The sequence below is a fragment of the Bubalus kerabau genome, chromosome 1, assembly GCF_029407905.1.
Source record: "Bubalus kerabau isolate K-KA32 ecotype Philippines breed swamp buffalo chromosome 1, PCC_UOA_SB_1v2, whole genome shotgun sequence".
Classification (NCBI taxonomy): Eukaryota; Metazoa; Chordata; class Mammalia; order Artiodactyla; family Bovidae; genus Bubalus; species Bubalus kerabau.
The window spans coordinates 159,594,776-159,607,500 of NC_073624.1; the positions used below are offsets into that span (position 1 = coordinate 159,594,776).

The 12,725-nt window shown below is 36.6% G+C and overlaps 1 long non-coding RNA gene across 1 annotated transcript in view; it reads right to left on the reverse strand.

Moving 5' to 3' along the window:
• The window catches only part of LOC129641849 (uncharacterized), a 104,205-nt gene that overhangs the window by 88,324 nt on the left and 3,156 nt on the right, over positions 1-12,725 (reverse strand). Inside the window, exon 2 of the long non-coding RNA XR_008709480.1 lies at positions 7,389-7,450. This is a non-coding gene — a long non-coding RNA (uncharacterized LOC129641849). The remainder of the gene's footprint in view (positions 1-7,388; positions 7,451-12,725) is intronic.

The following is a 12,725-nucleotide window of genomic DNA, read 5'->3' on the forward strand; positions in this document are numbered from 1 at the left end:
CCTCCTGTATAGTGTTATAAACCTCTATTCACAGTTCTTCTGGCACTCTGTCTACCAGATCTAATCTCTTGAATCTGTTCATCATCTACACTCCATAACAATAAGAGATTGATTTAGGTCATACCTGAATGGCCTAGTGGCTTTCCCTACTTTGTTCAATTTAAGCTGAATTTTCCAATAAGGAGCTCATGATCTGAGCCACAGTCAGCTACAAGTCTTGCTTTTGTTGACTGTATAGAGCTTCTCTATCTTCAGCTGCAAATAAAATAATAATCTGATTTCAGTGTAAACCATTTGGTGATGTCCATGTATAGACTTGTCTCTTGTGTTGTTGGAAATGAGTGCTGGCTATGACCAGTGTGTTCTCTTGACAAAACTCTGTTAGCCTTTACCCTGCTTCATTTTGTACTCCAAGGTCAAACTTGTCTGTTATTCAAGGGATCTTTCGACTTCCTACTTTTGCATTCCAATCCCCTATCATGCAAAGGATATCTTTTTTTTTTTTTTGGTGTTAGTTCTAGAAGGGTTTGCCATGTTCCTAGACCTGGTCAACTTTAGTTTCTTCAGCATTAGTGCTTGGGGCATAGACTTGGATTGCTGTGATGGTGAATGGCTTGCCTTGGAAACAAACTGATATCATTCTGTGTTTTTGAGATTGTATCCAAGTACTGCATTTCAGACTTTTTGTTGACTTTGAGGGCTACCCATTTTCTTCTAAGGAATTCTTGCCCATTGCTGCTGCTGCTGCTGCTGCTAAGTCGCTTCAGTCGTGTCTGACTCTGTGTGACCCCATAGACAGCAGGCCACCAGGCTCCCCCGTCCCTGGGATTCTCCAGGCAAGAAGACCGGAGTGGGTTGCCATTTCCTTCTCCAATGCATGAAAGCGAAAAGTGAAAGTGAAGTCACTCAGTCGTGTCCGACTCTTAACGACCCCATGGACTGCAGCCTACCAGGCTCCTCCGTCCATGGGATTTTCCAGGCAAGAGTACTGGAGTGGGGTGCCATTGCCTTCTCCGATCTTGCCCACAGTAGTAGGTATAATGGTCATCAGAATTAAATTCACCATTCCTGTCCATTTTAGTTCACTGATTCCTAAAATGTTGATGTTCACTCTTGTCATCTCCTGTTTGACCATGTCCAATGTACCATGATTAATTGTCTAACATTCCAAGTTCCTATGCAATGTTGTCCTTTACAGCATCAGACTTTACATTCACCACCAGACACATCTGCAACTGAGTGCCATTTCTCTTTTGACCCAGCCACTTCATTCTTTCTGGAGCAATTACTAGTAATTACCCTCCATTCTTTCCCAGTTACAGATTTTACACTTATTGACCTAGGGACCTCAACTTCTGGTGTTATATCTTTTTGCCTTTTCATACTGTTCATGGGGTTCTCACAGCAAGAATACTAGAGTGGTTTGCCATTTCCTTTTTCAGTGGACCACATTTTGTCAGAACCCTTCATTATGATCTGTCCACTTTGGGGGGCCCTGCATGGCATAGCTCATAGTTTCATTGAGTTATTCAAGTCCCTTTGCCATGACAAAGTTGTGATCCATGAAATGGATATTTCTGTTTAGTGTTCTTTAATTTCAACTTGAAGAACTCCCTGTACCACTTCTTATAAAGAAGTCCTATCGATAACTAACTCCTTTAGGTTTTGTTTGTTTGGAAATTTCTTTATGGTTCCTTCATTTGATAGGACAGCTTAGCCAGGTATATGAAGTGTGAAGTGAAGTCGCTCAGTCGTGTCCGACTCTTTGCGACCCCATGAACTGTAGCCCACCAGGCTCCTCCATCCATGGGATTTTCCAGGCAAGAGTACTGGAGTGGGTTGCCATTTCCTTCTCCAGGGCATCTTCCCGACCCAGGTCTTCCACATAGCAGGCAGACACTTTACCGTCTTCTTACTTAATAACTTTATTTTTCATTATAGCATTCCACTTTCAAATCTCCTATAAAATTTCTGCTGAGAAACTTTTTGATGGTCTTATAGGTGTCCCTTTGTGTGTGATGAATCCTTTTTCTCTTGCTGCGCTCAAAATTCTCTTTGTGTTTGATTTTTGACACTTAAAATGTTTATCAGAATAGACCAATTTAGGTTCTAATTATTTGCGGGTTTTCTGGGTTTCATGAATCTAAACATCTATTTTCCTCCCCAGATTTGGGAAGTTTTCAGCCATTATTTCTTAAAATTATTTTTCTGACCCTTTTTCTTTTTTGTTCCTTCTGGGACTCCCAGAATGCATATTAGTTCCAATGTTCACAAATGGGAAGGGTCAATATTGTTAAAATGCCCATACTACCTAATGATAAACAGATTCATGGCATTATACACAATACATATATTTTTACATATAATGAAATATTATACATACAGCCTTTAAAAGGAAATTCTGCCATTTGCAACAACATGGATGAAACTTGAGGATATACTAATTTTAATAAGCCAGTAATAGAAGAACTAACACTACAAAATTCCACTTCTATGAGGATTCTAAACATAGCCAAATGTATAGGGGCACAGAGTACAGTGATAGTTACCAAGTGCTGTTTCTTTTTTTTAATCTTTCTTTTTCCCCCTTTACTTTACATTTAATGTTTATTTAGGTGAAATGTTTGAATAGGAAGAGTAGGGAACATCAACTCAGATACTATCTTATGTTAAGGAAATGTAGAAATTAAATCTACCTATCATCATCATCATTAAGATCACAATCATTAAATTACAATTCATGGGTAATTATAGCTGCACATATACATGGAAGAAATAAATGATTTTCAGTGTTTATGTATGTGTAAATTCAATAATAAAATACAATTTTTAGAATAAAAACTAGGTAATTTTATTCTTCAGAATATAAATTACTTTCTTATATTATTGCTAATCTTTGTAAAATTTAGATGATGATTAAAATATCTATCAAAATGCTTAACAGATGGTATATAATTGAGATGTGCTATTTTTTTTTTTGTATTCCATTTCTCCAGGCTTGTTGTGCCTCAAAATTTTGCTATAGGTACTGGTATAGAATATCTACTCTCCTTTATTTTATAAATATTTTGTTAATCTCAGGGTTGCTGACAGGAAATTTTTAGCAATAAATCTTTGGCACAATATCCTCAAATGAATTGTAATTTGTTTATTTATTTTTCCTTAAGTTATCCTTATGGTATTTTTCTACATTCTCCAGACCACTTAGAGCTTCTTCCTGCTAATATACTCTCCCAATATAATTACCACATTCACTGCAATAACAGTTATTGTACTAAAAATCAACCATGCATCTATATTTTAATTAGTATTAACTTCATAGTATTTACACAGCATAGTAATAGATTTTCAGCTCCTGTCTTTCATGGAAAAGAAATGCAATCCACTAATGAAATAACACTACATTGGCTTAGGTTGAGATGCCCTTAGAACGTTGCCTCTCGTTAAGACTGGACAACCAATCAGTATTTCAGCATTACTATGCTTGTACTTAAACATTTTTCATAGACATTGATTGATCTATGGCCCTTGAATAAATAACTATGTTTTTTTTTCAACTGAGTGTATTACTTTTACCTGGTCCAGTGCCTAATTCATTTTAGAACATTCTTTGTTCTTTATTAAAATACTCATCTGTGACTGGCAAAATGACCTCCTTCCATTCAAAGGTAGGCTCTTAAAGCCATTCCAACCATTTAGCAAACAAAGCACTTCTTCGCTAAGGATGAAGAATTTTAAATATGACCACGTTTAGCCTCTATGCATAAAATTGAAATCTATACGACAGTAAAACACCAAATCAGTAGATTAGCAAGAGAGAGAACATCACTCTAATGACTTCAAATAGCTCGTTTAAATTAAAAATACTTTGGCTTACTTTACTTTACTTTTTATCACTAGGTTTTTCTCACTCTTAAGTTGTTGCTTTCATCTATTTCACCCTAAAGGAATAAACATCCTTGCTGGTTCTCTAGAGAAGTACCCCTAATAAGCTAATTATTTTTTTTCCCCCTAGAAGGTTTCAAATTTTAATAGGATGAAAAATAAAGAGAGGAGAAAATTGATACAATAAATTATGTTAATTTATTAATTTATGTTAATTTATTAAACTATGTTAATTTATGACTGTTTCTGCTTCATTGGCTATGCTAAAGTCTTTGACTGTCTGGATCACAACAAACTATGAAAAATTCTTAAAGAGATGGGAGTAACAGACCACCTTACTTGTCTCCTGAGAAACCTACATATTAAAAAGCAATAGTTAGAACAAGACATGGAACAATGGACTGGTTCAAAATTGGGAAAGGAGTACATCAAGGCTGTATATTATCACTCTATTTATTTAACTTGGTGGTAATCAAAAGTATCCCTAAGAAAGAAATGCAAAAAGGCAAAATGGTTGTCTGAGGAGGCCTTACAAATAGCTGAAAAAGAAAAGAAGTGAAAGGCAAAGAAGAAAAGGAAAGATATACCCACTGAATGCAGAGTTCCAAAGAATAGCAAGGAGAGATAAGAAAGCTTTCCTAAGTGATCAATGAAAAGAAATAGAGGAAAACAATAGAATGAGAAAGACTAGAGATCTCTTCAAGAAAATGAGAAATACCAGGGGAACATTTCATGCAAAGATGGGTACAATAAAGGACAGAAATGGTATGGATCTAACAGAAGCTGAAGATATTAAGAAGAGGTAGCAACAATACACAGAAGAACTATACAAAAAAGATCTTAATGACCCAGATAACCATGATGGTATGATCACTCACCTAGAGCCAGACATCCTGGAATGTGAAGTCAAGTGGGCCTTAGGAAGCATCACTAAAAACAAAGCTAGTGGAGGTGATAGAATTCCATTTGAGCTATTTCAAATCCTAAAAGATGACACTGTGAAAGTGCTACACTCAATATGCTAGCAAATTTGGAAAACTCAGCAGTGGCCACAGCACTGGAAAGGTCAGTTTTCATTCCAATCCCAAAGAAAGGCAATGTGAAATAATGTTCAAACTACTGCACATTGCACACATCTCACACACTAGCAAAATAATGCTCAGAATTCTCCAAGCCAGGCTTCAACAGTACTTAAACTGAGAGCTTCTAGATGTTCAAGCTGGATTTAGAAAAGGCAGAGGAATCAGAGATCAAATTGCCAACATCCATTGGGTCATAGAAAAAGCAAAAGAGTTCCAGAAAAACATCTACTTCTGCTTTATTGACTATGCCAAAGCCTTTGACGGTGTGGATCACAACAAACTGGAAAATTCTTCAAGAGATGGGAATACTAGACCACCTGACCTGTCTCCTGAGAAATCTGTATGCAGGTCAAGAAGCAACAGTTAGAACTGGACATGGAACAACAGATTGGTTCCAAATTGGGAAAGGAGTATGTCAGGGCTGTATATTTTTAACTTATATGCAGAGTACATCATGAGAAATGTCAGGAGAAATATCAATAACCTCAGATATACAGATGACATCACTCTTGTGGCAGAAAGTGAAGAGGAACTAAAAAGTCTCTTGATGGAAGTGAAAGAAGAGAGTGAAAAAATTGGCTTAAAAATTAACATTCAAAAACTGAAGGTCATGGCACCCAGTCCCAACACTTTATGGCAAATACTTGGGGAAACAATGGAAACAGTGACAGACTTTAATTTTGGGGGCTCCAAAATCACTGCAGATGGTGACTGAAGCCATGAAATTAAAAGACACTCGCTCCTTGGAAGAAAAGCTATGACCAACCTCGACAGCATATTAAAAAGCAGAGACATTACTTTGCCAAGCTCTGTCTAGTCAAAGCTTTGGTTATTCCAGTAGTCATGTATGGATGTGAGAGTTGGACCATAAAGAAAGCTGATTACAGAAGGATTGATGCTTTTAAACTGTGGTGTTGGAGAAGACTCTTGAGTGTCCCTTGGACTGCAAGGAAATCCAATCATTCAATCCTAAAGGAAATCAGTCCTGAATATTCATTGGAAGAACTGATGTTGAAGCTGAAACTCCAGTATTTTGGCTACCTGATGAGAAGACCTGAGTCATTGGAAAAGACCCTGATGCTGAGAAAGACTGAAGGCAGGAGGAGAAGAGAACAACAGAGGACAAGATGGTTGGATGGCACCATTGACTCAATGGACATAAGCTTGAGCAAGCTCAGGGGATTGGTGATGGACAGGGAAGCCTGGTGTGCTGAAGTTCATGTGGTCACAAAGAGGTGGACATGACTGAGCAACTGAACTGAACTGAACTTATTTAACTTATATGCAAAGTACATGATGTGAAATGCTGGGCTGGATGAATCACAAAGTGGAATATGGCCAGAAGAAATATCAACTTTAGATACGCAGATGATACCCTCTAATGCCAGAAAATGAAGAGGAACTAAAGAGCCTTTTGAGGAAGGTGAAAGAGGAGAGTGAAAAAGCTGACTTAAAACTCAGCGTTCAAAAAACTAAGATCATAGCATCCAGTTCCATCACTTCCTGGGAAATAGATGGGGAAAAAATGGAAACAATGACAGATTTTATCTTCGTGGGCTCCCAAAACACTGCTGACAGTGACTGCAGCCATGAAATTAAAAGAAGCTTGCTCTTTGGAAGAAAGGTATGACATCTGGACAGTGTATTAAAAATCCGAGACATCACTTTGCCAACAAAGGTCTGTGTAGTCACACCTATGGTTTTTGTAGTAGTCATATACTGATGTGAGACCTGAACCATAAAAAAAGCTGAACGCCAAAAAATTCAAAGTGTTAGTTTCTCAGTCATATCCAACTCTTTGTCTGGTCCCATGGACTGTACCAACTATGCTCCTCTGTCTATGGAATTCTCCAGGCAAGAATACGGGTTTGGGAGCCATTCCCTTCTTAAGGAAATCTTTCCCACTCAGGGATTTAAGCTAAGTCTCTTGCATTGCAGGCGGATTCTTCACCGTCTGAGCCACCAGGTAAACCCTGAGCACCAAAGAATGAATGCTTTTGAATTGTGTTGGAGAAGACTCTTGAAAGTCCCTTGGAAAGCAAGGAGATCAAACCAGTTGATCCTAAAGGAAAACAACCCTGAATATTCATTGGAAAGCCTGATGCTGAAGCTCCAACACTTTGGCCACTTATGCAAAGAGCTGACTCATTGGAAAAGACCCTGATGCTGAGGAAAATTGAAGACTTTAGGAAAAGGTGACAGCAGAGGATGAAACGGTTTGATGGCATCATCAATTCAATGGACATGAGTTTGAACAAATTCCAGGAGATACTGAAGGACAGTTAAGCCTGGCATACTGCAGAAAATGAGGTTGCAAAGAGTGGGACATGACTTAGGGATTGAACAGCACAATGCCACCAGAGCTCTTAATGTTAATGTCTGTTTATTTTAGATATCATGGGCAAAAAGAGGGTATGTTACCTTCTCCACAGTGTTCTGTTCTTGGTCCAAGGCAAGGACTTATATAGCAAAGGTTTTCTGCCCTGAAATGAATAAAAATTAGGGCAGATTCAATGCAAAAAGAACTCTCCAGAGCCTGACCCATTCTAGTTAGTTAAAGTGTTTGTTCAAAATAAATAAGACTAGAAATTTAGTTTTTAAAGTATCATGTGAACAAGGACAGCATGCACCTCAGAAACTCAACTACATGAATAGTGTTCTGTTCTCTATTATTCTTTCTGTAATTTTTTTAAGTCACAAGCAGTGTGTTTACGTCCACTGTAGTCTGGCTGAATTAAAAAACCAGAACCAATGAAATATAACTTTTTCTTATTTAAAAAGAATATATAAAACACAAAACCAGAAAGTTAAAACAAATAATACAGAAAAATATGCCATAGAAACATGAAGCAAATGAAAATAGATTAGATCTATTAAAATTAGAAAAACAAACAAGGCAAAAAATATTCCTATATGTAAATCAGGCTACTTTATAATTTTGAAATATAAATTCATAATGCTACTAAAATTCTTTTTTAAATTAATTAATTTATTTTAATTGGAGGCTAATTACTTTACAATACTGGGGTGCTTTTTGCCATACATTGACATGAATCAGCCATGTGTGTACATGTGTCCCCCAACTCGAACCCCTCTCCTGTCTCCCCCTCATCCCATCCCTCTGGGTTGTCCCAGTTCACTGGCTTTGAGTACCCTGTTTCATGCATAAACTTGGACTATTTCACACATGGTAATATACATGTTTCAATGCTGTTCTCTCAAATCATCCCACCCTCTCCTTCTCCCACAGAGTCCAAAAGTCTGTTCTTTATATCTGTTTCTTTTGCTGTGTCGCATATAGGGTCATTGTTACCATCTTTCTAAATTCCATATATACACATTAATATACTGTATTGGTGTTTTTCTTTCTGACTTACTTCACTCTGTATAATAGGCTCCAGTTTCATCCATCTCATTAGAACTGATTCAAATGTGTTCTTTTTAATAGCTGATAAAATTCCACTGTGTATATGTACCACAGCTTTCTTAACCATTCATCTGCCAATGACATCTAGGTTGCTTCCATGTCCTGGCTATTATAAACAGTGCTGCGATGAACATTGGGGTACACTTGACTCTTTTAATTCTGGTTTCTTTGGTGTATATGCCCAGCAGTGGGATTGCTGGGTTGTATGACAGTTCTATTTTCAGTTTTTTAAGTAATCTCCACACTGTTCTCCATAGTGGCTGTAATAGTTTGCATTCCCACCAACAGTGTAAGAGGGTTTCCTTTTATCCACACCCTCTCCAGCATTTATTGCTTGTAGACTTTCGGATAGCCATCTGACCAGCGTGAGATGGTACCTCATTGTGGTTTTGATTTGCATTTCTCTGATAATGAGTGATGTTGAGCATCTTTTCATGTGTATGTTAGCCATCTGTATGTCTTCTTTGGAGAAATGTCTGTTTAGCTCTTTGGCCCACTTTTTGATTGGGTCATTTATTTTTGTGGTATTGAGCTGCAGGAGCTGCTTGTATATTTTTGAGATTAATTCTTTGTCAGTTGCTTTGTTTTCTATTATTGTCTCCCATTCTGAAGGCTGTCTTTCCCCCTTGCTTATAGTTTCCTTCGTTGTGCAAAAGCTTTTAAGGTTAATTAGGTCCCATTTGCTTATTTTTGCTTTTATTTCTATTACTCTGGGGGGTGGGTCATAGAGGATCCTGCTGTGATTTATGTCAGAGAGTGTTTTGCCTATGTTTTCCTCTAGGAGTTTTATAGTTTCTGGTCTTAAAATTAGATCTTTAATCCATTTTGAGTTTATATTTGTGTATGGTATTAGTGTTCAAGTTTAATTCTTTTACAGATGGTTGACCAGCTTTCCCAGAAACACTTGTTAAAGAGATTTGTATTTTTGCCATTGTATATTTTTGTCTCCTTTGTCAAAGACAAGGTGTCCATAGGTGTGTGGATTTATCTCTGGGCTTTCTATTTTGTTCCATTGATCTATATTTCTGTCTTTGTGCCAGTACCATACAGTCTTGATGACTGTAGCTTTGTAGTGTAGTCTGAAGTCAGGAAGGTTGATTTCCTCCAGTTCGATTCTTCTTTCTCAGGATTGCTTTGGCTATTCGAGGTTTTTTGTATTTCCATACAAATTGTGAAATTATTTGTTCTAGGTCTGTGAAAAATACTGTTGGTAGCTTGATAGTGATTGCATTGAATCTATAGATTGCTTTGGGTAGTATACTCATTTTCACTATATTGATTCTTCCAATCCATGAACATGGTATATTTTCCCATCTATTTGTGTCATCTTTGATTTCTTTCATCAGTGTTTTATAGTTTTCTATATATAGGTCTTTTGTTTCTTTAGGTAGATTTATTCCTAAGTATTTTATTCTTTTTGTCGTAATGGTGAATGGGATTGTTTCCTTAATTTCTGTTTCTGTTTTCTCATTGTTAGTGTATAGGGAATTCAAGGGATTTCTATGTATTAATTTTATATCTTACAACTTTACTATACTCATTGATTAGCTGTAGTAATTTTGTGGTCGTGTCTTTAGGGTTTTCTATGCAGAGGATCATTTCATCTGCAAACAGTGAGAGTTTTACTTCTTCTTTTCCAATCTGGATGCCTTTTATTTCTTTTTCTTCTCTGATTGCTGTGGCTAATATTTCCTAAACTATGTTGAATAGTAGTGGTGAGAGTGGGGACCCTTGTCTTGTTCCTGACTTTAGGGGAAATGCTTTCAGTTTTTTGCCATTGAGGATAATGTTTGCTGTGGGTTTATCATATACGACTTTTATTATGTTGAGGTATGTTCCTTCAATGCCTGCTTTCTGGAGAGGTTTTTTTTTTTTTTTGGTCATAAATGGTGTTGAGTTTTTGTCAAAGGCTTTCTCTGCATCTATTGAGATAATCGTATGTTTTTTATCTTTCAATTTGTTAATGTGCTATATCACATTGATTGACTTGTGAATACTGAAGAATCCTTGCATCCCTGGGATAAAGCCCACTAGGTCATGATGTATGATCTTTTTAATATGTTGTTGGATTCTGTTTTCTAGAATTTTGTTGAGGATTTTTGCATCTATGTTCATCAGTGATATTGGTCTGTAGTTTTCTTTTTGTGGCATCTTTGCCTGGGTTTGGTATTTGGGTGATGGTGGCCTCATAGAATGAGTTTGGAAGTTTACCTTCCTTTGCAATTTTCTGGAAGAGTTTGAGTAGGATAGGTGTTAGCTCATCTCTAAATTTTTGGTATAATTCGCCTGTGAAGTCATCTGGTCCTGAGCTTTTGTTTGTTGGAAGATTTTTGATTATAGTTTCTATTTCCATGCTTGTGATGGGTCTGTTAAGATTTTCTATTTCTTCTTGGTTCAGTTTTGGAAGGTTATACTTTTCTAAGAATTTGTCCATTTCTTCCAAGTTGTCCATTTTATTATTACTGTCATATAGTTGCTGACAGTAGTCTCTTATGATCCTTTGTATTTCTGTGTTGTCTGTTGTGATTTCTCCATTTTAATTTCTAATTTTGCTGATTTGATTCTTCTCCCTTTTTCCTTGATGAGTCTGGCTAATGGTTTGTCTATTTTATTTATCTTCTCAAAGAATCAGCTTTTAGTTTTGTTGAGTTTTGCTCTAGTCTACTTTTTCATTTATCTCTGCTCTGATTTTTATGGTTTCTTTCTTTCTACTAACCCTGGGATTCTTCATTTCTTCTTTTTCTTGTTGCTTTAGGTGTAAATTTAGGTTATATGTTTGATTTTTCTCTTGTTTCTTGACGTAAGCTTGGATTGCTATGAATCTTCCCCTTAGCACTGCTTTTGCTGAATCACATAAGTTTTGGGTTGTCGTGCTTTCATTTGTTTCTATGCATATCATGATTTCCTTTTTGATTTCTTCTGTGATTTGTTGGTTATTCAGAAGCGTGTTGTTTAGCCTCCATATGTTTGTATTTTTAATAGATTTTTCCTGTAGTTGAAATCTAATCTTAATGCATTGTGATTAGAAAAGATTCTTGACATGATCTCAAATTTTTTTGAAATTACCAAGGCTAGATTTATGGCTCAGGATGTGATCTATCCTGGAGAATGTTCTGTGTGCACTAGAGAAAAAGGTGAAATTCATTGTTTTGGAGTGTAACATCCTATAGATATCAATTAGGTCTAACTGTTCCATTGTATCATTTAAAGTTTGTGTTTCCTTGCTAATTTTCTGTTTGCTTGATCTACCCATAGGTGTGAATCTCCCACTATTATTGTGCTACTGTTAATTTCCCCTTTCATACTTGTTAGCATTTGCCTTATGTGTTGTGGTGCTCCTATGTTGGGTGCATATATATTTATAATTGTTATTCCTTCTTGGATTTATCCTTTGATCATTATGTAGTGTCCTTCTTTGTCTCTTTAAAAGGTTGTTGCTGAACCACGAAAGATGCAGGGATTCTTGGCCTCTGGAGGAGAAGAATTCAATCTGGGGCCAGAGACAAGGCTTGATTGCTCAGAGCTTTTGTGTAATAAAGTTTTATTAAAGTATAAAAGAGATAGAGAAAGCTTCTGACATAGACATCAGAAGGGGGCAGAAAAAATACCCCCCTGCTAGTCTTTAGATGGATGTTACATAGCTATTAGCAGTCTGCTAATTAAAGAAAGGAAATGTCTCAAAACTCAGAGAATGGCACCAGATCCCTCACCCACAAGATGAATTCTGAGATAATCTTGGCACCAGGTGAGTCATCCCAGGTCATAAAATGATTGACATGAATCTTGAAGAAAGGCAGATTTCCATACAAATATATAGTTTCATTAACATAGATCAAGAGAACAATGTATGAGACAAACAATGGTTTGTCAAGTCAGTTCTGAGCCTTTAGGAGGAACTGACTTGAAGACAGAATCTGGGGTAAATGCATAGTATATTAATTTAGCTTAAGACAAGCATTTCCATAAGAAAAATGCACTGGTTAGCTCAAGGTTTGAGAGAAGTTCAGCTCAGGTGGAACCAGCTGTCATTATGGCAACACAGAATTTTAAGAGAAATCTCTTTAAATTTATATAGAGAAGGGGAAAAAATATAACACTAGTTTGTTTCCTCCTGCTGCTTAAGAGAGAAATAAAAAATGTCTGACACTTGCAGTCTATTTCCTCCATTTGGAGACCCCTAGCCTTCCTGCCTGTTACCCTCTCATCTTTTCACTGCCTTTATTTCAAAGTCTATTTTATCTGATATGAGTATTGCTACTCCTGCTTTCTTTTGGTCTCCATTTGCAAGAAATATTTTTTTTCCAGCCCTTCACTTTCAGTCTTAATGTGTC